This window comes from Bubalus kerabau, chromosome 8, assembly GCF_029407905.1.
Source record: "Bubalus kerabau isolate K-KA32 ecotype Philippines breed swamp buffalo chromosome 8, PCC_UOA_SB_1v2, whole genome shotgun sequence".
NCBI lineage: Eukaryota > Metazoa > Chordata > Mammalia > Artiodactyla > Bovidae > Bubalus > Bubalus kerabau.
The window spans coordinates 3,017,015-3,041,733 of NC_073631.1; the positions used below are offsets into that span (position 1 = coordinate 3,017,015).

The 24,719-nt window shown below is 46.4% G+C and overlaps 1 long non-coding RNA gene across 2 annotated transcripts in view; it reads right to left on the minus strand.

The window, feature by feature from the left end:
* Window positions 1-1,092: 1,092 nt before the first annotated feature.
* Window positions 1,093-24,719, minus strand: part of LOC129658478 (uncharacterized) — a 65,963-nt gene continuing 42,336 nt past the window's right edge. Inside the window, exons 1-3 of one of the 2 annotated variants that reach the window (XR_008717356.1) lie at window positions 6,638-6,710; window positions 5,778-5,884; window positions 1,093-1,864 (exon numbers count right to left, since the gene is read on the minus strand). This is a non-coding gene — a long non-coding RNA (uncharacterized LOC129658478). Of the gene's footprint in view, window positions 1,865-5,777; window positions 5,885-6,637; window positions 6,711-24,719 lie in introns of those variants that run through there. The other variant, XR_008717357.1, reaches the window with a different exon arrangement.

A 24,719-nucleotide genomic window follows, 5' to 3' on the forward strand; every position in this document is an offset into this window, starting at 1 on the left:
TGGTCCATCAGCTTGAAAGCGAAGTTCGCAGAATGCAGGTAAATGAAGCCTCCCTTGTGGAAGGAGAGGCAGCCAACTGGTTTGCGTTTGCAAGCGTGTATTTGGAAGGAACGTTTTAGCTTCTACAATGGGAGACGTCCAGATCTGCTCAGAGGACCAAAATTCAGAGTCAGGGCTGAGCTCAGTGTCAGGGCCGAGCAGCTCGCATGCCATCTGTGAACCTTGTAATGACATTCCTAGGTTATAGTGGCATTGCCCATGAAGGACCAGGCTGCGGCACTGTGTCAGACATGTTTGGGCGCATTACTCTGGTCAGCTCCACTATTTCCTTTCATGTACATTTTGGTCTCTAGGCCCGGTATCAAGGGGTGCACACAGGGTGTTTTCTCGCAGGATCCAAGAATGTTCCAGACAGTCCAAGCTCACTAGCGGTTGCTAGGTCGCACATTATGCTATACTTATTGTTAACAGTAAAAATACTTTTGGAGCTCTAATTATTTTTTTTTTTTCTTTTTACTTGCAATGCTAGTGATAGAACCAAAGGCTGCTATCTATATCAAAAAAGAGAAACGTAAAGGAAACTAAACAATTTTACGTAATCACATTGCCGTGGTCCTATACAGTAAACTAGAAATTCAAGGGACATGATTTTTCTGAATGCAGGAGACTTCAGTTTCATTCCTGGGTCCGGAAGATTCCCTGGAGAAGGTACAAGCTACCACTCCAGTATTCTGGCATAGAGAATGCCATGGACTGTATAGTCCATGGAGTCACAGAGTCAGGCACCACTGAACCACTTTCACTTTCACATGCGGATATTATGTAAAAAAAATGTGGTAACAGATCTAGAACCTTTGGCAAGCTAACGAATGAGTAATCTAAATATGGATAATCAACTTTGTCCTGCATGGTGATTACCGTCCGGTATTTGCTTTGAGAGAAGTTGAACTCCTCATTATTAAAGAGAAATAATCCTTTCCTCTTTGAAACATTTGTGAACCATTCAGTTGGGTGTGGTGAATAAAATACTTAAGGATCTAATACATAAAAATGCAATAGACAAAGCACATTATATTTTCGCTCCTTTCTCAAAGGATGGAATATTTTGTATTTGCCCTGATTTTATGTCTTGACTTCATGCACCATTGTATAGTGACATTTTTAGTTGAAATACAGTAGGACTAAAAATATTGATAGAATACTATTAAATCATGTTGGTATGTGTGGTTGTCACATAGGATTCACAGGAGATTTAAATTCACAATTGTCAACGTAAGGATTCATGCTATTTAGCTTCTTCATGAATCTATACCACAAAGGAAAAGCTTTTCACAACATATTTCACTGAGGGAACTACAAGGATGATAGGCGTAATACTATGTGTCAACTCATGGATTTCTAAGCATTGCTCACAATACAGATCTGATTTTCAACATCAGGGTTCTTTCAGTGTCCTTGAACAGCATTTGTTTTTCTGTTCAGTTCAGTTCAGTCGCTCGGTCGTGTCCGACTCTTTGTGACCCCCATTGAACCGCAGCACGCCAGACCTCCCTGTCCATCACCAATTCCCAGAGTTTATCCAAACTCGTGACCATTGGGTCGCTGATCCACTATCGTCCCCTTCTCCTCCTGTCTTCAATCTTTCCCAGCATCAGGGTCTTTTCAAATGAGTCAGCTCTCCAAAAACTGGAGTTTCAGCTTCACCATCAGTCCTTCCGATGAACACCCAGAACGGATTTCCTTTAGGATGGACTGGTTGGATTTCCTTGCAACCCAAGGGACTCTCAAGAGTCTTCTCCAACACCACAGTTCAAAAGCATCCATTCTTCTGCGCTCAGCTTTCTTTATAGTTCACCTATATATTCTGTATACAGAAGAAAAACACTCATGAGTATAAAACTTGTTCACATAAAACGAGTGTATGAATTGTTATCTTCCCGACCCAGGGATCAAACCCACATCACTTCCATATCCTGCACTGGTAGGCAGAGTATTTACTGACTGTGCTGCCGAGGAATCGATACACATTTCAAGAACCACTGCCATCAGCTTCTCCTGTTCATGACCGAAGTAGGAGAAAGAACGCTGGAAGAAGTACCCGTAAGCATATTATTTAGTCAAGGAACTGTTGTTATGCTGGATACTCCAGTTATTACTGGGACAAGTCAGTTCCTCCAATGATGATCGGTATACCTGAAAAATTCTTACAAATTCATGGGATGCGATGTCTCTATGATCAATGTGTTCATCTTATGCTACTGCTTCAGGTAGACCTGCTTCAGCATGAAGGACTGCACTTGAAAGGATGCCTACTATTCCAGCTCAAGCAACAGATACTGCAGTGCAGATCACTGTCCTTTGTTGAACAGGATCAGCAGTTTGTCAACATAGGTAACACGCCAGAGCAAGCCTTGGGATGCAACTCTGAAAACAGGCTAGGCCCTCTTTTTCCCAAGCCCTGCGATAAAATACAAATCCAAAAAAGAAAAATAGCAACGATTTTGTCAGGACTTCCTCACTTTTTTTTCTGGATGGCAGGAAGCACACACTGAGGCCAGATGACTGCAGGATTTAATTGTGAGCTAACATTGGCTGGGGTGGAAGCTCATCACTCTAGGAATAATGTGGCTCAGCTAAACCGTTTGATGTTCATTCACTTCATGTGCATAGAGTTCCATAATCCTTGGTTAAGGAATTCAGTAAGTTGTACTTCCTTACACCTTCACCATCTCTTGGTTTACACGAATGTCAATTCCTAGTCCAGCACTTATTTATACAACGAGTGTTACAGGTAGTAATAGTGCATCAATGATGATGAGCAATGACAGGAAGTTTATTTCTTCTCTGTTTGACTTCTCTACTTTTATATAACCAAGCAGTGAAATATACTTACGGATTTGAATATTTTAGTGGCATGTAGAAATACATAGTGTTGGCACAATAATTATCAGGGTATCGTGTCTTTTTCATATATTCCTTTGGAGATTCTGTTCCATTATACGTTATCATAAGATATTCAATACAGTTTCCAAAACTATAGAGTAGGTCCTTGTGGTTTCTTTCATACATAGTACTATGTAGTTGTTAATACTTCAAACAAAAACTGGTACACAAATATTCATAGCGACCTTATTCACAATAGCCCAAAGGTAGAACCCATTCAAGTGTCCATCGGTGGGTGAATGAATATGCATCACAGGGTATATTCAAAAGCTTGAACAGTATTCTACCATACAAAAAGATAAACTGAAATGGTTCTGCCACTGCACAAGACACTACAGAAATTACTCCAAAACTAACACATGGAACAAACAGATATTTCAATTCTAATTCATGCTATGTACCCAAAAGGTTTGGAAAAGGGGGCTGAAAAAATGCATATTGCTGCAGTCATAGTCACAACAGCATGATTCACACTGGCCAACAAACAGAGGCAATCTAAGTGTCCATGGACAGCCAATTCCATAAACAAACTGTGGTAGACACACAATGGAATCTGATTCGGCCCTTCAAAGTTGGTAATTCTGACAATGCCACAATGTGGACGAACCTTATGGTCATTATATTAAGTGAAATAAACCAGACCAAAAAAGGAGAAACGTTCTGTGATTCCACTAGTATGAAATATCCAAACAAGTCAAGTCCAAAGCCAGAAAAACAGAAAGTGATTCCCAGGGATCGAAGACAGTTCATGTTTCACAGAACCCGCCCAGTTTCCCTTGGGGAAACTGACTTCTCATGACATCTCCAAAAATAATTGGAAGCCATATCCAGTCAAATGAATGTAGACATAATTTTATAATGTACACCAACCTCACTCAAACTTCTCAACAGATAAAAGGCAAAATTGTATCTATGATACCTCAGCTTTGTTAAAAACTGTATCTACAGTACCTTAGTTTTGCTTATGAAATTTAACCAAACCAAACCAAAACACTAAAGTCTATCCAAAAAAGGACATAAAAATTATGACATGAACTTTAAAAAATTACAAATTTAAACTGTGAAAAACCTCATTCACAAAACTTAAACACAAGCCACAGAAAAATATATTGACAAAATACATATATGATAAAGGATCGTACTCCAAATATACCAAAATATCTGGAACAAACAACCTCATTAAAAGTGTATAAATCTGAACGCCTGGCCAAAGAAAAGATACAGATAGTAAATCAGCATATCAAAAATACTCAAAATCATATATCACTAGGAAATTACAATCTAAAACAGCAGTGAAGTAGCACTGCACACCTATTAGATCCAGTAAGCTCAAAAAGGGGAAGGGGGCACGGGGCTTCTCTGGTGGCTCAGTGGTAAAGAATCTGCGTGACGATGCAGGACACTCAGGTTTGATCCCTTACCCAGGAAGATCCCACCTGCCAGAGAAATTTAGCCGGATTTTTCCACAGCTAAACGAGGCTCACCTGTGACCTGAACACTACACGTCTAGCACTTACTAAACAGCTTTGAAAAAGTGTCCAGACAAAAAATATCACACAATTATACACAGCAGCTCTACTTCTAACAGTTAAAAACTTTCAAATATCAGGATGTCTTCGGGCGATGACTGTGTAAGCAAATTGGGATACATCCAAAGTGAAGGGGAGCATATGCTACCCCAAAATATACCACTTCAGCATGAGAATTAGCTGGACCTAATTAACTTTCTTTTCTTTAAGAGGACACATGCTCATCTCTGAAACCCAAGTTCAAGATGGCTCTCCTGTGAGTCACATTTACAAGAGAAATCTCATTTCAAAGGAATCCTCGGTATATACCAGATAGAAGGATGACAGTCTTGTGAAACTTTTTTTTTTTATCAATAGGGAAAGCTAAGATGTAAATCTGTACTACAACCATACCCTGCATTTCCTTTGGTTTTATTTTTATTAAACATAGATTTTTTTTTTTTTTTTTTTTTTTTTTTTTTGTATTTGGCTGCACCAGATCGACCTTCGTTGAGGCCAGCCAGATATCGTTGTGGCATGGGAAATCTAGTTCTCAGATCAGGGATTGAACCTGGGCCTCCTTCTTTGGGAGTGTCCAGTCTTAGCTACTGGACCACCAGGAAGCCCCTGATTTGGTTTAAGATGACGATGGTATCTAAGGTGATATCTTGGGCCATTTCAGTCACTGACTCAGTTTCTTGAGTTTCTTCAAAGCACGCACAAGGTACACATTATTAAACCGGTTTGCAAAACAAGGAAAGGTAGTTCATACTACAACACTGCATGCTTACAAATATCTAAATGGTAAATGGCATGTTATTTATTTTTAATTACTGTGCAGAAAAAAAAGAATGCAGGATTCACACATTTTACAACATGAATAAACATTAAAACCATCTTTAGTGAAAAATATCCATATAGAAAAGGCCACACAGATCCCATATTCGCCGTCTGCTTTAAATCCATCAAATTTGTCCAAATCACTGAAAATCTCAGTAACATTCTTAAAAAAAAAAAAAAAAGATGGGAAGAAAAATTATATTCATACAATTGAACAATTACTGAAAGGGAAGTGGGGCTGTGGATTGCATTACACTGTAGAAACCATATGATGTCCTGATTTTGGAGACTATGTGCAGGTTCTGCAGGAGAATGCACCCATTTTAGATAAAACACATAGACTGTTTTAGATGATGTGGCAAATGTGAACACTTTTTCCCTTTGCTAGAAGTTTTCTGTACATTTTACCCGGAAAGGAAATTATGTTTCAAAACATACAAGTCAGATGAGACAGGCATGAAAATTTTCTATAGAGTTCAGACTTACCCAGGTGAAGTTCAAGGAAAGCTGTGATGCTCCACTGCCCTTGAAGGAGTCCAAATGGAATGAAGAAGTACTGTGGGAAGTCTATTAGTAACCACCATGCCTTGGGTCTGCGGGAGAAACAGATTTTATAAATAAAATTTTCCCCATAACTTCACAAAAAGTTGTTAGACTACATTCAGTAAAGTTTAAAAATTTCTGATCAATTGACAATCATATAAAATACTACAACTTACAATCCCAATAAATATACAAAATTCACTTGCATTTGTGTACACTAATACCAATCAGAAAAAAAAAATTAAGAAAATCCCACTTATAATTGCATCCAAAAGAATAAAATATTTAGCAACAAACTTAATCAAGGACATAAAAGACCAGTAGTCAGAAAACTAGAAAGCACTGATAAAGAAACCAAAGAAAAGACAAATAACCAGAAAACTATTCCACGCTCAGGCACTGGAACAATGAGGAATTAAAATGTCCATTGCAAACAAAGCCATCAACAAATACACTGACTGAAATCACAAAATGATATTGAATTCCCTTTTTCACAGAAACATAAATTCTCCTACTAGTAGGCTGCTAATATTGAACAGGACCTTAAAGGGCCAAGAAGACTGAGAAAGAAGAACACAGCTGGAGGCATCCTCCTCTCCGACTTCAAACTACAGCACGGCCCTGTAGTAACCGCCACAGTGAGGAACTGACAGGAACACAGACACAGGGACTCCAGGAGAGAAGAGAGAGCCCAGGAATGAACACATATGGACGTGGTAAGTTCATGAAAATCAAACCAGGAACGAGCCAAAAGGAAAGGACAGTCTTCTGAAGAAACAGGGACAGGAAAAGTGGCCACCTACTCGGAAGAACATCCGTGAAGGTCATCCTCTAGGCCATCGAAAAGAAATCGAACTGAAAACCCGCCATTTGCACATGGAGCTCTCCCCCCCAGCCCCAACCCCCGAGTCTCGGAGATGGACCTCCAGTCAGTGCTCAGCTGGACACAGGAAACGTCTACTTCGTCCTCATTTTCCCCTCTTGCAGCGCCTCCCTGCTGGCGGGCACTGAGGCAACCCTGCTCCTCTCAGCTGGGACGCAGCCCCGTGACCCTGGAGCCCGAGCCCTGAGGGGCCTGAGGAGACAAAGCTCCCGCCAGAGAAGAGCGGGCAGCCCCGCGCTCACAGACCTCAGACGGCTCACCCACAAGCAGCTCTGCTGTGAGCACTAAGGCTAGAAGCCCCAACTGAAATGGAGCACAATGGCTCCATGACCCTCCTCAAAACACGGTTAAGAAACAGTCAGAGCCTGGATGAATGCAGCCCTAAAAAGGAACACATTTGAGTCCGTTCTACGGAAGAAGATGAACCTAGAGTGTATTAAACAGGCAAGTCAGTCAGAACGAGAAAAACATGGAATTGAGAAGGATGAGTCTGGCGAATCTGTTCACATAGCAGCACCGGAGATGCAGACATAGAGGACAGACTTAGGGACAAGAGTGGTGAAAAAGAGGGAGAGGGTGAGATGATTGGAGAGAGCAGCATGGACGCCAACATTTGTAAATAGACAACCAGTGGGAATTTGCTGTTAGGACTCAGGGAACTCAAACTGGGGCTCTGAAATAACCTGGAGAGGTGGAGATGGAAGGGATGTGGGAGGGAGATTCCAGAAAGAGGGAACGTTCGTGTGGATGTATGACAAATTAAACTGATATTGTAAAGCAGTGATCAATCAACTCGAAATAAATAACTGTTTAAAAAAGAGAGAGAGATGAAATGAACAGAAGCACAAACATTGCAACTAACAACGGAGTTCCATTTAAAAAACTATACAATTTTAGAAAACAACAAAAGACCTACATGGCCTTTGGTCTGGTGATGAGTTCTAACACACAACAAAAAAGCCAACTTACCTAATTAGGAATATACATTATTTCAAACATTGACTTTTACAATTTTATACATTTACTCTGAGAAGGACCTTTTTCCAGAGAACCAAAGGACACTCTGTTAAATGAACCAGTGACCACCCAACCTTGCCAGGCAACAGAGAAGAGAAAACACCTTCAGGAGTCATCTTACAACAGGAGGTCCTGGTAAGGAACAAGGAACTAACAAGCTCCCACCAACCAGGATTCTGGAGAGGTCAGCAAGAGGTCAACAAGAGATGGGAGACTGCAGTCCAGAGGTCCTAGCAACTTCCACCTAGCAACAAAGACCCAGCATAGTAAAAACGAATTCAGTGTTACAAAAAATAAATAAATAAAAGGACAGAAGTTCTTTGAACACATGACTGAGATTAGGGGTGAGGCAGTACATATATGTGCCAGGATAATCTTAAAGTACAAGAAAGGAAAGAAAGTAAAGACAACTATCAAGCTGTCCAAAGTGATGAAAATGAATGATCACACAGTTTTATCTGTATACACTAGCAGATAATAATCTGAAAAGGAATTAAAAAAATTCCCTTTCAATAATGTCAACATGAATAAATTGCTTTGCCATGGATGTAACGAGGATGACAAGACTGGCAAACTGGAAATTCTACACCATGGCTGAAAAATATCCTGAATACATGGACAGATATTCCATAGTGATGGAAAGACTTAAGATGGCAATACCATGGAATGCATCTTCAATCTGAAATGAAGATTCGATATGACTTGATCGTTCAGAGCTTTTCTGTCATCAAGTGTTATTAAAGGATAAAAGAGATAGAGAAAGCTGCTGACATAGACTTGCGGCAGGGTGGGGGTGAGGAGCAGTAAGCGTACCCCCTGTTGGTCTTTAGCCAGATGTTATACAGCCCCTAGCATTCTGCTAAGGAAAAAAAGGCAATGTCTCAGAGCATGGCACCAGGCCCCCTCACCTACAACATGCATTGAGATAACATGGGAAGCAGGTGAGTCATCCCAGGCAAAAAAATGATTGACATTAATCTTGAAGAAAGGCAGATTTCCAGGCAAATATATCATTTCCTTAATATAGATTAGGAGAACAAGGTATGAGGAAAACATAATGTTTTATTCAAGTCGCTTCTGAGCCTTTTGGGGAAACCGACCTGAAGCCAGAGTCTAGCGGAAATACATAGGATATTAACATCGTTTAAGACAAACATTTCCTTAGGAGAAAATGCATTGCTTAGCTCAAGGTTTGTCTGGGAAATTGTTAAACATCAGGAGATGGCTCCGAGCTGGATTTCCACACACAAGAACATCCATGCAAAGGACAAGCCTGCACAGCCCATCTGCCCCACCCCACAGCCAGCAGAATTTCCAAGTGACCTCCTTAGGCCTTCCCCAAACTACAGGAGCACCTCTGGGTTTCCTGTTTCCCTCATTTTTCAGACTCTTTTCTTAAAAAAAAAAAAAAAAAGAAAAACAAAAAACAAATAAAAAAGCATACACATTTCTTCATATAATGCCACAGTGGAAGGAAAACAGGCCTTCAATATTTAGACCTCAATCTGCTTTATTTCTTTTTAAATTACACCACCATATAATTTAAAATTTTTACACGTTCTAATTATTCAGTTCCAACACACCAAACTTTTATTTCACAGGGTCCCCATGAAAAGTCCCACGCAGCTGGACAGCCACAGATTCTGCCATGAAAGGGCAGCAAGGTGCCCTCCTCCCTTCATTTCTGCCTGGGCGGCCACCGCGTTTTTAAATCCATGCAACCTACTAAGTTTCTAGGGTGCAATCCGTGGACCCTTCCCTTTCCCATCCCAGCAGGTGGTCAAGGGCCCGCTGGCCTACAAAGTGCCAGAAGCAGGGCTGGGCCAGCAGGCCAGAGTTCAGGGCTCTGTCCCTTGGACTTCCAGTGGACACTAGGCTGCTTGGGAAAACCTCGCGGCTCTGAGGTTTGCGCAAAGGGGTGGAGCGGTAAAGGCCTTGACCCCAAAGGCGAGGTCTTTCTGCGACCGCCAGGTTGGGGAGCTCTGAGAATTGAATACGTGGTTCCCTGCTCCACGCAGTCCCAGTTCCCTTACCTATGGTCCGCACCCCACTGCTGCACCAACTGGATGCCGATCCAGGGGAACCAGGAGCACACTAAATGGAACACACTAAGTGGGTTCCCTGCCGCAATGGCTACCCCGAGAGCACAACTGGGGATACCCCTACCCACCGCTGCCACGACCCACCTCCCCGTCCCGCGCCGGCTGGTTTCGTCCGCCCCTGGTGCACTCTTGGTGCGTTCCCAGCCACAGTGGCGACAACCGAGAGCACAACTGGGACCCCCACCCGCGCCCCGACACGACACGACCCCCGCCCCTTGCCGCCCAGGGTTCGCCCCACCCCGGGTGCGCTCAGGGTGCTGTCCCCATCTTCACCATGGGCTTCCGGTGAGCCCCGCCCCCACGCCCGGTTCCAGGAGAGGCTCTCAGACCTATTTCACCTACTGCCACCAGATGAAACCCGAGGACAAGTAAATCCACCCCACAGAGACAATCCAAGCTGTCTATGATTTAGGGATAAAAGGATGACTACAGAAAGGATAGATGACCTGACCTATGAGGACCATGATATTCTATAGATCCAGACAAAATTGGTTACCAAGGAACCTTTTTTTCTTGGAACCCAGAAAGCTGGTTCTTTTCATATGCAATTACACACAATGAGCTTGTTACCAAAGCCTGCCTTGCTGCCACCCCCCACCACCCAGGAAAACGGCTCAAAGAAATATTTTAAATCTCAGACGGAAACCTGGAAGATCTCTTGCCTGTCTGTCTGGATTTATGTATGTCTCAGTGTGAGCCTTGTGGGTTTTGATAATATTGCTCAAGTTCTGGTTTCTTATTTAAATGGTCTCCAGAAAGGATAGCCCTTACATATCAAACTGTTGGAAATACAAGAAAACTTTGACCCAAATGAATGTCAGAGTCCCGTGAACTGGGAAATAATCAATATTAAATGTCTAGCATTTTTGTTTTCGCTACTCTAGTCTAGACATATCTAAGAGTCTTCATGACCCAGATAATCATGAAGATGTGATCACTGACCTAGAGCCAGACAGCCTGGAATGTGAAGTCCAGTGGGCCTTAGAAAGCATCACTATGAACAAAGTTAGTGGAGGTGATGGAATTCCAGTTGAGCTATTTCAAATCCTAAAAGATGATGCTGTGAAAGTGCTACACTCAATAAGCCAGCAAATTTGGAAAAGTCAGCAGTGGCCACAGGACTGGAAAAGGGCAGTTATCATTCCAATCCCAAAGGAAGGCAATGCCAAAGAATGCTCAAACGACCGCACAATTGCACTCATCTCACATGCTAGTAAAGTCATGCTCAAAATTCTCCAAGCCAGGCTTCAGCAATACGTGAACCGTGAACTTCCTGATGTTCAAGCTGGTTTTAGAAAAGGCAGAGGAACCCGAGATCAAATTGCCAACATCCGCTGGATCAGGGAAAAAGCAAGAGAGTTCCAGAAATAAATCTGCTTCTGCTTCATTGACTATGCCAAAGCCTTTGACTGTGTGGATCACAGTAAACTGTGGGAAATTCTGAAAGAGATGGGAATACCAGACCACCTGACCTGCCTCTTGAGAAATCTGTATGCAGGTCAGGAAGCAACAGTTAGAACTGGACATGGAACAACAGACTGGTTCCAAATAGGAAAAGGAGTACATCCAGGCTGTATATCATCACCCTGCTTATTTAACTTATATGCAGAGTACATCATGAGAAACGCCAGACTGGAAGAAACACAAGCGGGAATCAAGATTGCCGGGAGAAATATCAATCACCTCAGATATGCAGATGACACCACTCTTTTGGCAGAAAGTGAAGAGGAACTCAAAAGCCTCTTGATGAAAGTGACAGTGTAGAGTGAAAAAGTTGGCTTAAAGCTCAACATTCAGAAAACAAAGATCATGACATCTGGTGCCATTACTTCATGGGTAATAGATGAGGGAACAGTGGAAACAGTGTCAGACTTTATTTTGGGGGGGCTCCCAAATCACTGCAGATGGTGACTGCAGCCATGAAATTAAAAGACGCTTACTCCTTGGAAGGAAAGTTATGACCAACCTAGATAGCATATTCAAAAGCAGAAATATTACTTTGCCAACAAAGGTCTGTCTAGTCAAGGCTTTGGTTTTTCCTATGGTCATGGATGGCTGTGAGAGTTGAACCGTGAAGAAGGCTGGGCGCCGAAGAATTGATGCTTTGGAACTGTGGTGTTGGAGAAGACTCTTGCGAGTCCCTTGGACTGCAAGGAGATCCAACCAGTCCTTTCTGAAGGAGATCAGCCCTGGGATTTCTTTGGAGGGAATGATGCTGAAGCTGAAACTCCAGCACTTTGGCCACCTCATGCCAAGGGTTGACTCATTGGAAAAGACTCTGATGCTGGGAGGGATTGCGGGCAGGAGGAGAAGGGGACGACAGAGGATGAGATGGCTGGATGGCATCACTGACTCGATGGACGTGAGTCTGAGTGAACTCCGGGAGTTGGTGCTGGACAGGGAGGCCTTGCGTGCTGCGATTTATGGAGTCGCGAAGAGTCGGACACGACTGAGCGACGGAAATGAACTGAACTGAAGAGTCATCAACATTAAGCACAAAATGTTCATAGTGCCTAGGTTTATTCTAGGTTAAAAACTGCTATATTGTTATATCTGTCACAAGCTTGTCAACAACAAAGTACCTCTAAACAACAACAAAGCTAAAAAATGTAACTGTGATATGAGCTTTCAGAGAAACCATTCACAATAATTATACTCTAAAATATCTGTCTATAATAGTCTTGATTGAAGGCAGAGGAGAAGGGGACGGCAGAGGATAGGATGGTTGGATGGCATCACTGACTCGATGGACATGAGTTTGAGCAAGCCCCTGGAGTTGGTGATGGACACGGAAGCCTGGCGTCCTGCAGGCCACGGGGTCCCAAATAGTCAGACACGACTGAGCAACTGAAGTGAACTGAACTTACAATCGTTTCTCCAGGTGTTTTGGGTACCTGAGTTTCTATCCTTGTGCTAAACTAAGTGACGACAGCGTATTGAATAGCTAGGTCATTTCCAAATAAATTAAAGTTCTGAAACATTCACGACCTGAAAGGACGCAGAAACAAGAGATTTTTGACTGTCCATGAATAGTGTCCGGCACCGTCCTGACATGTTCAGTGTAAGAAAGCAATTTCTTTGTGTTGTTTTCTTTTGTTCTTGTGGGTGGAGGGTGGGGGGCGGGGGCGGGGTATTATCACTGATACCAATGTTCACCAATCTATAGAATGCCAATATAAAAGTCAGTTCTGGGTTGCTGAAGGGAGATGTCTGACTTGTTCTGAAAAGAAGGTATGTGGAATGAAATCGCATTTTATGAAGGAAACCGAAGTAGTTCTCTCTTACAGGCGGCAGTTTCAGGATGGGAGAAGCACAGGAATGGGTACAGAATGAGATAAGGAGGTTGTAGGGAAAGTGGACGCCCAGAAAAGAGTTTTGTGCTTAGCACAAGTTTTCTTGAGATGTTGAACTGCCTTTGCTAATGGATTTTAAGTGTCTTTACCTCTTAAGTAATCTGTTCTAGGTTGACCTTTGAAATCTTTTGTTAGCTTTGGCTAAGTGGAGAAGTATTGTGTCACGGTGATTTATGTGATCCTACCTGACTGTTGGAAATGCTTTGGATATCTATGCATAAGCCTGCTTAAATAATTGCCTTCTAGCGAACTTTGGGATGCTTCAGAGGGCCCCTGAGACCTCCCAAAGAGAGATATGAAACAACCTGAGTTCATTTGGCACGTGAAACTACATGGGAAATGCTGCCAGAAAGAGGGATGAATCTCCCCCAAGTTATATTATACGCTGGATGTTACTGGAAGGTATAGTTGGGGCCGAGACAGAAAAGGAGGAGAGCGAGATGGCATTTGTAGTTGGGCAGGGGGTGATAAGTCCCACTGACTGCAATCACAAAATGATATGCGATGGCCTTTTTCACAGAAACAGAAATACTCCTACTAGTAGGCTGCTAATATTGAACAGGACCTTAAAGGGCCAAGAAGACTGAGAAAGAAGAACACAGCTGAAGGCATCTTCCTCTCCAACTTCAAACTGCAGCACGGCCCTGTAGTAACCACCACAGTGAGGAACTGGCAGGAACACAGACACATGGACTCCAGGAGAGAAGAGAGAGCCCAGGAGTGAACCCACATGGATGTGGTCAGTTCATGAAAATCAAACCAGGAATGAGCCAAGAGGAAAGGACAGTCTTCTGAAGAAACAGGGACAGGAAAACTGGCCACCTACTCAGAAGAACATCCGTGAAGGCCATCCTCTAGGCCATCGAAAAGAAATCGAACTGAAAACCCGTCATTTGCACATGGAGCTCTCCTCCTCACACCCACCCCCCGAGTGCTCGGAGATGGACCTCCAGTCATCGCTCAGCTGGACACAGGAAACGTCTACTTCGTCCTCATTTTCCCCTCTTGCAGCGCCTCCCTGCTGGAGGGCACTGAGGCAACCCCGCTCCTCTCAGCTGGGACACAGCCCTGTGACCCTGGAGCCCGAGCCCTGAGGGGCCTGAGGAGACAAAGCTCCCGCCAGGGAAGGGCGGGCAGCCCCACGCTCACAGACCTCAGAGGGCTCTCCCACAAGCAGCTCTGCTGTGAGCACTAAGGCTAGAAGCCCAAACTGAAATGGAGCACAATGGCTCCATGATCCTCCTCAAAACACGGCTAAGGAACAGTCAGAGCCTGGATGGAACACATTTGAGTCCGTTCTAAGGAAGGGGATGAACCGAGAGCGTATTAAACAGGCAAGTCAGTCATAAAGAGAAAAACATGGAATCGAGAAGGATGGGTCTGACGAATGTGTTCACATAGCAGCACTGGAGACGCAGACATAGTGGACAGACTTATGGACCAGGGTGGGGAACAAGAGGGAGAGGGTGACATGAATGGAGAGAGCAGCATGGAGGCATGTACACCATTTGTAAATAGACAACCAGTGGGAATTTGCTGTTAGGACTCAGGGAACTCAAACTCGGGCACTGTAATAACCTAGAGAGGTGGGGATGCATGGGATGTGGGAGGGAGATTCCAGAGCTGGGGACACACGTACATCTATGGTTCATTCGTGTGGATGTATGACAAATCAAACCGATATTGTAAAGCAGTGATCAATCAACTAGAAATAAATAACTGTTTATTAAAAAAAAAAAGACATGAACAGAAGCACAAACTTTGCAACCAACACCGGAATTCCATTCAAAAACTATACAATTTGAGAAAACAACAAAAGATCTACATGGCCTTTGGTCTGGTGATGAGTTCTAACACACAACAAAAAAAGCCAACTTACCCAATTAGGAATATACATTATTTCAAACATTGACTTTTACAATTTTATACATTTACTCTGAGAAGGACCTTTTTCCAGAGAACCAAAAGACACTGTTAAATGAACCAGTGACAACCCACCCTTGCCAGGCAACGGAGAAGAGAAAACACCTTCAGGAGTCATCTTACAACAGGAGGTCCTGGTAAGGAACAAGGAACTAACAAGCTCCCACCAACCCGGATTCTGGAGAGGTCAGCAAGAGGTCAACAAGAGATGGGAGACTGCAGTCCAGAGGTCCTAGCAAATTCCACCTAGCAACAAAGACCCAGCATAGTCAAAACGAATTCAGTGTTACAAAAAATAAATAAATAAAAGGACAGAAGTTCTTCGAACACATGACTGAGATTAGGGTGAGGGAGTACATATATGTGCCAGGATAATCTTAAAGTACGAGAAAGGAAAGAAGGTAAAGATAACTATCAAGCTGTCCAAAGTGATGAAAATGAATGATCACACAGTTTTATCTGTATACACTAGCAGATAATAATCTGAAAAGGAATTAAAAAAAAAATCCCTTTCAATAATGTCAACATGAATAAAATGCTTTGCCATGGATGTAACGAGGATGACAAGACTGGCACACTGGAAATTCTACACCATGGCTGAAAAATATCCGGAATACATGGACAGATACTCCATAGCGATGGAAAGAGTTAAGATGGCAATACCATGGAATGCATCTTGAATCTGAAATGAAGATTAGATATGACTTGATCGCTCAGAGCTTTTGTGTCATCAAGTGTTATTAAAGGATGAAAGAGATAGAGAAAGCTGCTGACATAGTCTTGCGGCAGGGTGGGGGTGGGGCGGGGAGTAAGAGTACCCCCTGCTGGTCTTTAGCCAGATGTTATACAGCCACTAGCAGTCTGCTAAGGAAAGAAAGGCAGTGTCTCAGAGAATGGCACCAGGCCCCTCCCCCACGACATGCATTGAGATAACATGGGCAGCAGGTGAGTCATCCCAGGCCAAAAATTGATGGACATGAATCTTGAAGAAAGGGAGATTTCGAGGCAAATACATCGTTTCCTTAACATGGATTAGGAGAACAAGGTAGGAGGAAAACATACTGTTTTGTTCAAGTCGCTTCTGAGCCTTTTGGGGAAACCGACCTGAAGCCAGAGTCTAGCGGAAATATATAGGATATTAACATCGCTTAAGACAAAGATTTCCTTAGAAAAAAAATGCACTGCTTAGCTCAAGGTTTGTCTGTGAAATTCTTACACGTCAGGAGATGGCTCCGAGCTGGATTCCACACACAAGAACATGCATGCAAAGGACAAGCCTGCACAGCTCTGTGCCCATCTGCCTCCCCACAGCCAGCAGCATTTCCAAGTGACCTCCTAAGGCCTTTGCCAAACTACAGGGGCACCTCTGGGTTTCCTGTTTCCCTCATTTTTCAGACACTTTTCTTAAAACAAAACAAACAAAGAAAAAAAACACACGCACATTTCTTCATAGAATGCCACAGTGTAAGGAAAACAGGCCTTGAATATTTAGACTTCAATTTCCAAAAAACTTGGAGCTTGGTTTTTTTCTTTTTTTTAATTAAACCACCACATAATTTAAAATTTTTACACGCTCTAATTATTCAGTTCCAACACACCAAACTTTTATTGCACAGGGTCCCCATGGAAAGGCCCCCTCAGCAGGGCAACCACAGATTCTGTCATGAAAGTGTAGCAAGTTGCCCTCCTCCCTTTTCTGCCTGGGCAGCCACTGGGTTTTTAAATCCATGCACCCTACGAAGTTTCTAGGGTGCAATTCGTGGACCCTTCTCTTTCCCATCCCAGCAGGTCGTCAAGGGTCCCCTGGCCTACAAAGACCCAGAAGCAGGGCTGGGCTAGCCGGCCAGAGTTCAGGGTTCTGTCCCTTTGACTTCCAGCGGACACTACACTGTTGGAAAAATCACGCAGCTCTGAGCTTTCCACAAAGGGGTGAAGCAGCAAAAGCCTTGACCCCAAAGGCGAGGCCTTTCTGCCACTGCCAGGTTGGGGAGCCCCGAGAATGGAGTACGTGGTTCCCTGCTCCACGCAGTCCCAGTTCCCTTACCTGTGGTCCTCACTCCTCCACTCCACCCACTGGATGCCGATCCAGGGGGACCCAGGAGCACACGAAATGGGCTTTCCCAGCCACAATGGCAACCCCCGAGAGCATAACTGGGACCACCACCCCCGCCCCGACAGGACACGATCCCTGCCCCTGGCGCGCTCTCCGTGAGTTCCCAGCCACAATGGCGACCGCCTAAAGCACAACAGGGACCCCTCAGCCCGCCCCGATTGGAACCCCTACGGGCCCCGCCCATTTTTGCCCCACCCTTGGCGTGCTCACGGTGAATTACTAGCTGCAGTGGTAACCCCCAAGAGTATAACTGGGACCCCCACCCCTGCCCCGACACCACAGACCCTCGGCCTTCGCCGCCGGAGGTTTGCCCCGCCCCTGGCGCGCTCCCAGTGAGGTCCCCTCCTTCACCATAGGTGTGCAGTGAGCCCCACCCCAAAGCCCGGTTCCAGGAGAGGCTCTCGGACCTCTTTCACCTACTGCCGCCAGATGAAACCCAAGGACAAGTAAATCCACCCCACAGAGACAATCCAAGCTGTCTATGATTTAGGGATAAAACGATGACTACAGAAAAGAAAGATGACCTGACCTAGGAGGGCCATGATATTCTATAGATCCAGACAAAATTGGTTACCAAGGAAACTTTTTGTCTTGGACCCCGGAAAGCTGGTTCTTTTCATATGCAATTACACACAATGAGCTTGTTACCAAAGCCTGTCTTGCCGCCACCCCCCACCCCCCAGGAAAAGGGCTCAAAGAAATATTTTTAATCTCAGGCAGAAACCTGGAAGATCTCTTGGCTGTCTGTCTGGATTTATGTATGTCTCAGTGTGAGCCTCGTGGGTTTTGATAATATTGCTCAAGTTCTGAGTTCTTATTTAAATGGTCTCCAGAAAGGGTAGCCCTTACATATCAAACTGTTGGAAATACTAGAAAACATTGACCCAAATGAATGTCAGAGTCCCGTGAACTGGGAAATAGTCAATATTAAATGTCTAGTATTGTTGTTTTCGCTACTCTAGTCTAGACATGTCTAAGAGTCTTCATGACCCAGATAATCACGACTGTGTGATCACTGACCTAAATCCAGACATCCTGGAACGTGAAGTCAAGTGGGCCTTAGAAAGCATCACTACAAACAAAGCTAGTGGAGGTGATGGAATTCCAGTTGAGCTATTTCAAATCCTGAAAGATGATGCTGTGAAAGTGCTACACTCAATAAGCCAGCAAATTTGGAAAAGTCAGCAGTGGCCACAGGACTGGAAAAGGGCAGTTATCATTCCAATCCCAAAGGAAGGCAATGCCAAAGAATGCTCAAACGACCGCACAATTGCACTCATCTCACATGCTAGTAAAATCATGCTCAAAATTCTCCAAGCCAGGCTTCAGCAATACGTGAACCGTGAACTTCCTGATGTTCAAGCTGGTTTTAGAAAAGACAGAGGAACCCGAGATCAAATTGCCAACATCCGCTGGATCAGGGAAAAAGCAAGAGAGCTCCAGAAAAGCATCTACTTCTGCTTCATTGACTATGCCAAAGCCTTTGACTGTGTGGATCACAGTAAACTGTGGGAAATTCTGAAAGAGATGGGAATACCAGACCACCTGACCTGCCTCTTGAGAAATCTTTATGCTGGTCAGGAAGTAACAGTTAAAACTGGACATGGAACAACAGACTGGTTCCAATTAGGAAAAGGAGTACGTCCAGGCTGTGTCATCACCCTGCTTATTTAACTTATATGCAGAGTACATCATGAGAAACGCCGGACTGGAAGAAACACAAGCGGGAATCAAGATTGCCGGGAGAAATATCAATCCCCTCAGATATGCAGATGACACCACCCTTATTGCAGAAAGTGAAGAGGAACCTAAAAGCCTCTTTATTAAAGTAAAAGCGGAGAGTGAAAAAGTTGGCTTACTGGGCAGAGCAGGCACTGATCACTGGGCAGAGCAGGTACTGATCAGGATATGGCTGAGCAGGCACTGATCTCGTGGTTGACAGGCGCTGATCAGGTGGCTGACCAGGAACTTAACACGAGAATGACCAGGTACTGATCAGCCGCCTGATCAGCGCCTGTCAGCCGCGTGGTCAGTGCCTGCTCTGCCCAGTGATCAGCGCCTCAGCTGCCTGATCAGAGCCTGCTCAGTCGCGTGATCAGTGCATGCTCAGCTGCATGACCAGTGCCTGCTCAGCCACGTGATCAGTGCCTGATTTGCCCTGTGATCATTGCCTGCTCATCTGTGTGATCAGTGCCTTCTCAGCCCAGTGATCAGTGCCTGCTCAGTCTCCTGATCAGCGCCTGCTCAGCGGAGTGATCAGCACCTGCTGAGCAATGTGATATGTGCCTTCTCAATCATGTGATCAGTACCTGGTCAGTCGCGTGATCAGTGCCTGCTCAGCCGCCTGATCAGTGCCTGTCAGCCACGTGATCAGCGCCTGCTCAGTTGCGTGATCAGCACAGGCTCAGCCACGTGATCAGCGCCTGCTCAGCCGCGTGATCAGCGCAGGCTCAGCCGCGTGATCACTGCGTGATAAGCCACGTGATCAGTGCCTGCTTAGCCCTGTGATAAGTGCCTGCTGAGCAATGTGATATGTGCCTTCTGAGTGACGTGATCAGTGCCTGGTCTGTTGCGTGATCAGTGCCTGCTCAGCTGCCAGATCTGTGCCTGCTGAGCCCTGGGATCAGTGCCTGCTCAGCTGCATGATGAGTGCCTGCTCAGTCGTGAGATCAGTGCTTCCTGAGCCCTGTGATCAGTGCCCGCTAAGGCATACGATATGTGCCTTCTCAGTCACATATCGGCGCCTGGTCAGTCATGTGATCATTGCCTGCTCAGAGGCGTGATCACTGCCTTCTCAGCCGCGTAATCAGTGCCTGTCAGCCGCTTGATCATTGTCTGCTCAGCCACTTGATCAGCGCCTGGTCAGCCACGTCATCAGAGCCTGGTCAGCCGCGTGATCAGTGTCTGCTCAGCTTCATGATCAGTGCCTGCTTAGCCCTGTGATCAGTGCCTGCTGAGCCATGTGACATGGACTTTCTCAGTCACATGATCAGTGCCTGCACTTGCATGATCAGTACCTGCTCAGGCCCGTGATCAGTGCCCGCTGAGCAATGTGATATGTGCCTTCTCAGTCAGGTGATCAGTGCCTGCTTAGCCCCGTGATCAGTGCCTGCTGAGCAATGTGATATGTGCCTTCTCAGTCACATGATCAGTGCCTGGTTAGTCGGGTGATCATTGCCTGCTCAGTTGCCTGATCAGTTCCTGTCAGCCGCCTGATCAGTGCTTTTCAGCTGGCTGATCAGCACCTGCTCAGCCGCGTGATCACTGCCTGCTCAGCGGTGTGATCAGCACCTGTCAGCCGAGTGATCAGCGCCTGACAGCCGCATGATCAGGGCCTGCTCAGCCGCGTGATCAGCACCTGTCTGCCGCGTGTTTAGAGCTTGTCAGCCCTGTGATCACTGCCTGCTCAGCCGCCTGATCAGCGCCTGCTCAGCCGCCTGATCAGCGCCTGTCAGCCACGTGATCAACGCCTGCTCATCCGCCTGATCAGTGCCTGTCAGCTGCCTTATCAGTGCCTTTCAGCCGCGTGATCAGCGCCTGCTCAGCTGCATCATCAGTGTTTGCTCCGCAACATGATCAGTGCCTGCTAAACCATTTGATATGTGCCTCTCAGTCACGAGATAAGCGCCTGCTCAGCTGCGTGATCAGTGCCTGCTTAGCCCTGTGATCTGTCCCATCTGAGCAATGTGATATGTGCTTTCTCAGTTATGTGATGAAGGCCTACTCAGCCGAGTGATCAGTGCCTTTCAGCAGCGTGATCAGTGACTGTCAGCCGCTTGATCATTGCCTGCTCAGCCACGTGATCCATGCCTGTCAGCCACGTGATCAGCGCCTGGTCAGCCTCATGATCAGCGCCTGCTCAGCTGCCTGATCAGTGCCTGCTCAGCCATGTGATCAGTGCCTGCTGAGCCCTGTGATCTGTGCCTGCTGAGCCATGTGAAATGGGCTTTCTCAGTCAAGTGATCAGTGCCTGCACTCGCATGATCAGTACCTGCTCAGGCCCGTGATCAGTGCCCGCTGAGCAATGTGATATGTGCCTTCTCAGTCACGTGATCAGTGCCTGGAGAGTCGCGTGATCATTGCCTGCTCAGCCATGTTATCAGTGCCTGTCAGCCACATGATCAGCACCTGCTCAGCCACGTGATCAGCGCCTGTCAGCCGCCTGATCAATGCCTGTGGCTGTGTGATCAGTGCCTGTTCAGCCTCGTGATCAGTGCCTGTTCAGCCTCGTGATCAGTGCCTGTTCAGCCGCGTGATCAGTGTCTGTCAGCCGTGTGACCAGCGCCAGCTCAGCCAGTCATCTGTGCCTGTTCAGCCACGTGATCACTGCCTGCTAAGCCCCGTGATCAACGCCTGTCAGCCACGTGATCAACGCCTGCTCAGCCGAGTGATCAGTGCCTTTCAGCTGCAGATCAGAGCCTGCTCAGCTGCATGATCAGCGCCTGTCAGCAGAGTGATCACTGCCTGTCAGCCGCTTGATCATTGCCTGCTCAGCCACGTGATCCGTGCCTGTCAGCCGCGTGATCAGCGCCTGGTCACCCGAGTCATCAGGGCCTGGTCAGCCACGTGATCAGCGCCTGCTTAGCCCTGTGATCAGTGGCTGCTGAGCCATGTGGCATGGGCTTTCTCAGTCACGTGATCAGTGCCTGCACTTGCATGATCAGTACCTTCTCAGGCCCGAGATCAGTGCCTGCTGAGCAATGTGATATGTGCCTTCTCAGTCACATGATCAGTGCCTGGTTAGTTGGGTGATCAGTGCCTGCTCAGCCACCTGCTCAGTGCCTGTCAGACACATCATCAGCGCCTGTTCAGCCATGTCATCAGCGCCTGGTCAGCCATGTGATCAGTGCCTGCTCAGTCGCCTGATCAGCTCCTGTCATCCGCATGATCAGCGCCTGTCAGCTGCGTGATCAGGGCCTGCCAGCCGCGTAATCAGCGCCTGCTCAGCTGCGTCATCAGTGTCTGCTCCGCAACGTGATCAGTGCCTGCTGAACCATTTGATATGTGCCTCTCAGTCACAAGATAAGCGCCTGCTCAGCTGCGTGATCAGTGCCTGCTTAGCCCTGTGATCTGTCCCTTCTGAGCAATGTGATATGTGCTTTCTCAGTTACGTGATAAGGGCCTGCTCAGCCGCATAATCAGTGCCTTTCAGTCGAAGATCAGAGCCTGCTCAGCCACGTGATCAGCACCTGCTCAGCCACGTGATCAGCGCCTGACAGCTGCGTGATCAGTGCCTGCTCAGCCATGTGATCAGTGCATTTCAGCTGCGTGATCAGTGCCTGCTCAGCTGCGAGATCATTGCCTGGTCCACCGCATGATCAGTGCCTGCTAAGCCACATTATCAGTGCCTACCTTCTCATTCACGAGATAAGTGCCTGGTCATTTGCGTGATCAGTGCCTGCTCAGTCGCGTGATCACTGTCTGCTCAGCAACGTGATCACTGTCTGCTCAGCAACGTGATCAGTGCCTGCTGATCCATTTGATATGTGCCTCTCAGTCACGTGATCAGTTCCTGGTCAGTCACGTGATCAGTGCCTGCTTAACCGCGCGATCAGAGCTTGTCAGCCACGTGATCAGTGTCTGCTGAGGCATTTGATATGAGCCTTTGCAGTCACGTGATCAGTGCCTGCTGAGTCTCGTGATCAGTGCCTGGTCAGCCGTGTGATCAGAGCCTGTTCAGTCCCGTGATCAGTGGATTCTCAGCCGCGTGATAAGTGCCAGCTCAGCTGCATGATCAGCGCCTGCTAAGTCGCGTGATCAGCGCCTGCTCAGTCTCGTGATTAGTGCCTGCTCAGCTGTGTGATCAGAGACTGCTCAGACCCGTGATGAGTGGATTCTCTCCCCATGATCAGTGCCTGCTCAGCCTCGTGATCAGTGCCTGCTGAGTCATGTGATCAGACCCTGCTCAGTCACGTGATCAGTGCCTGGTGAGCGGTGTGATCAGAGCCTGCTCAGTCCCATGATAAGTGGCCTGTCACCCCTTGAACAACTCAAGAGGCAAGCGGAGTTCCATTCCTCAACACAGACGAGGCCTGACTTTCTTGTTCCAAATCTGCAGAGACCCTGCAATCGAAGTCAGAAATGGAGAGGAACCCTGAGGTTCCCACCTTAACTCGAGATGAGGCCCTCTTACATTGAACCAAACCCAGGGGAGTCCTAAGAGGCCCCTCCCAACTCCACAGTATCCCTGACTTCTCATAGGAACCCAGAGAAGCTCCCTGAGATCACTGGCACAAGTCGAGGGAACCCAGGGTTTCCTGCAGCAACTCGAGAAAGACCTCGAGAGTCTTTCTTCAATGCATCTTGAGGCCCGATTCCCCTACCATGACTCGAGAGCAATGCCACTCTCCTCCTCTAAACTCGAATGGAGACTGGACTTCCCTGGCGCCACATGAGAGGCTCCCTGAGATCCCCGTGAACTCGTGAGAAACACCATACTCCCGCCGCAGCTCCAAAAAGACCACGAGATTCCACCGTCATCGCGAGATGAGGCCCTTCTTTTCCTGCAGGGCCTAGAGAGCAATCCCGAGTCCTCTCTGAAAACTCCACAGGAGGCTTGACTCCCTTTAGGCCACTCAATGGGCTCCAAAAGATACCCATCGCAACTCAAGAGGAGAGTGGAATTATTTGCTTCCACTCTTGACGAGGCCTGACTCCCCAGGTGAATCTTGAATGCAGCCCCTAGATCCCTGTCGCCACTGGAGAGGAACACGTAGTTTCTGGACACAAGCCTAGATGAGGTCTATTTGCCCTGCAGCGACTTGAGAGGAATCCCTAACTCCCTCTCGAAACTCGAATGGAGATTGGACTTCCCTGGGGAAACATGAGAGGTTCTCTGAGTTGCCCGTCGTAACTCGAAAATCTCGCCGCAACTTGTTAAAAACCACGAGGTTCCCCCATCATCGTGAGATGAGGCCTCTTCCCACTGCAGCATATCAAGAGAAATCCCACGTTCCCTCTTGAAGTTCGAAATGGTACTTGACACCCTTGATGCAACCCAAAAATTTCCCCAGCATACCGGTGTGACTCGAGAGGAACACCAAGTTTCCCAGCACAACTTAATCTGAGCCCCTTCCCTCCTGATCTCGACATGAGGGTCTATTCCCCAGCTTTGTCTGGAAGGGGATATCGACCTTCATGTCCCACTTCAGGAGGAGGCTGGTCTCACACTGAAACTCGAGAGGAAGCCTCCTGTGTCGTGCCACATTCTGAAAGACACCGATTTCCCCGTCCACTCAAGAAAGGTCCGATGCTCTGGCACTTCGTCGAATGTAACCCTGAGGATTAAGTCACATCACGAAGGGGAACTCACAACCCAGTTGCATCGTCCGAAAACAGGCGCAGGTTTCAAATACAACACGATGAGTGGCCTGTCACCCCATGAACAACTCGAGAGGCAAGGGAAGTTCCAACCTCATCACAAGATGAGGCCTAACTCTCCTGTTCCAACTCTTCAGAGACCCTGTGAACGAAGTCAGAAATGGAGAGGAACAC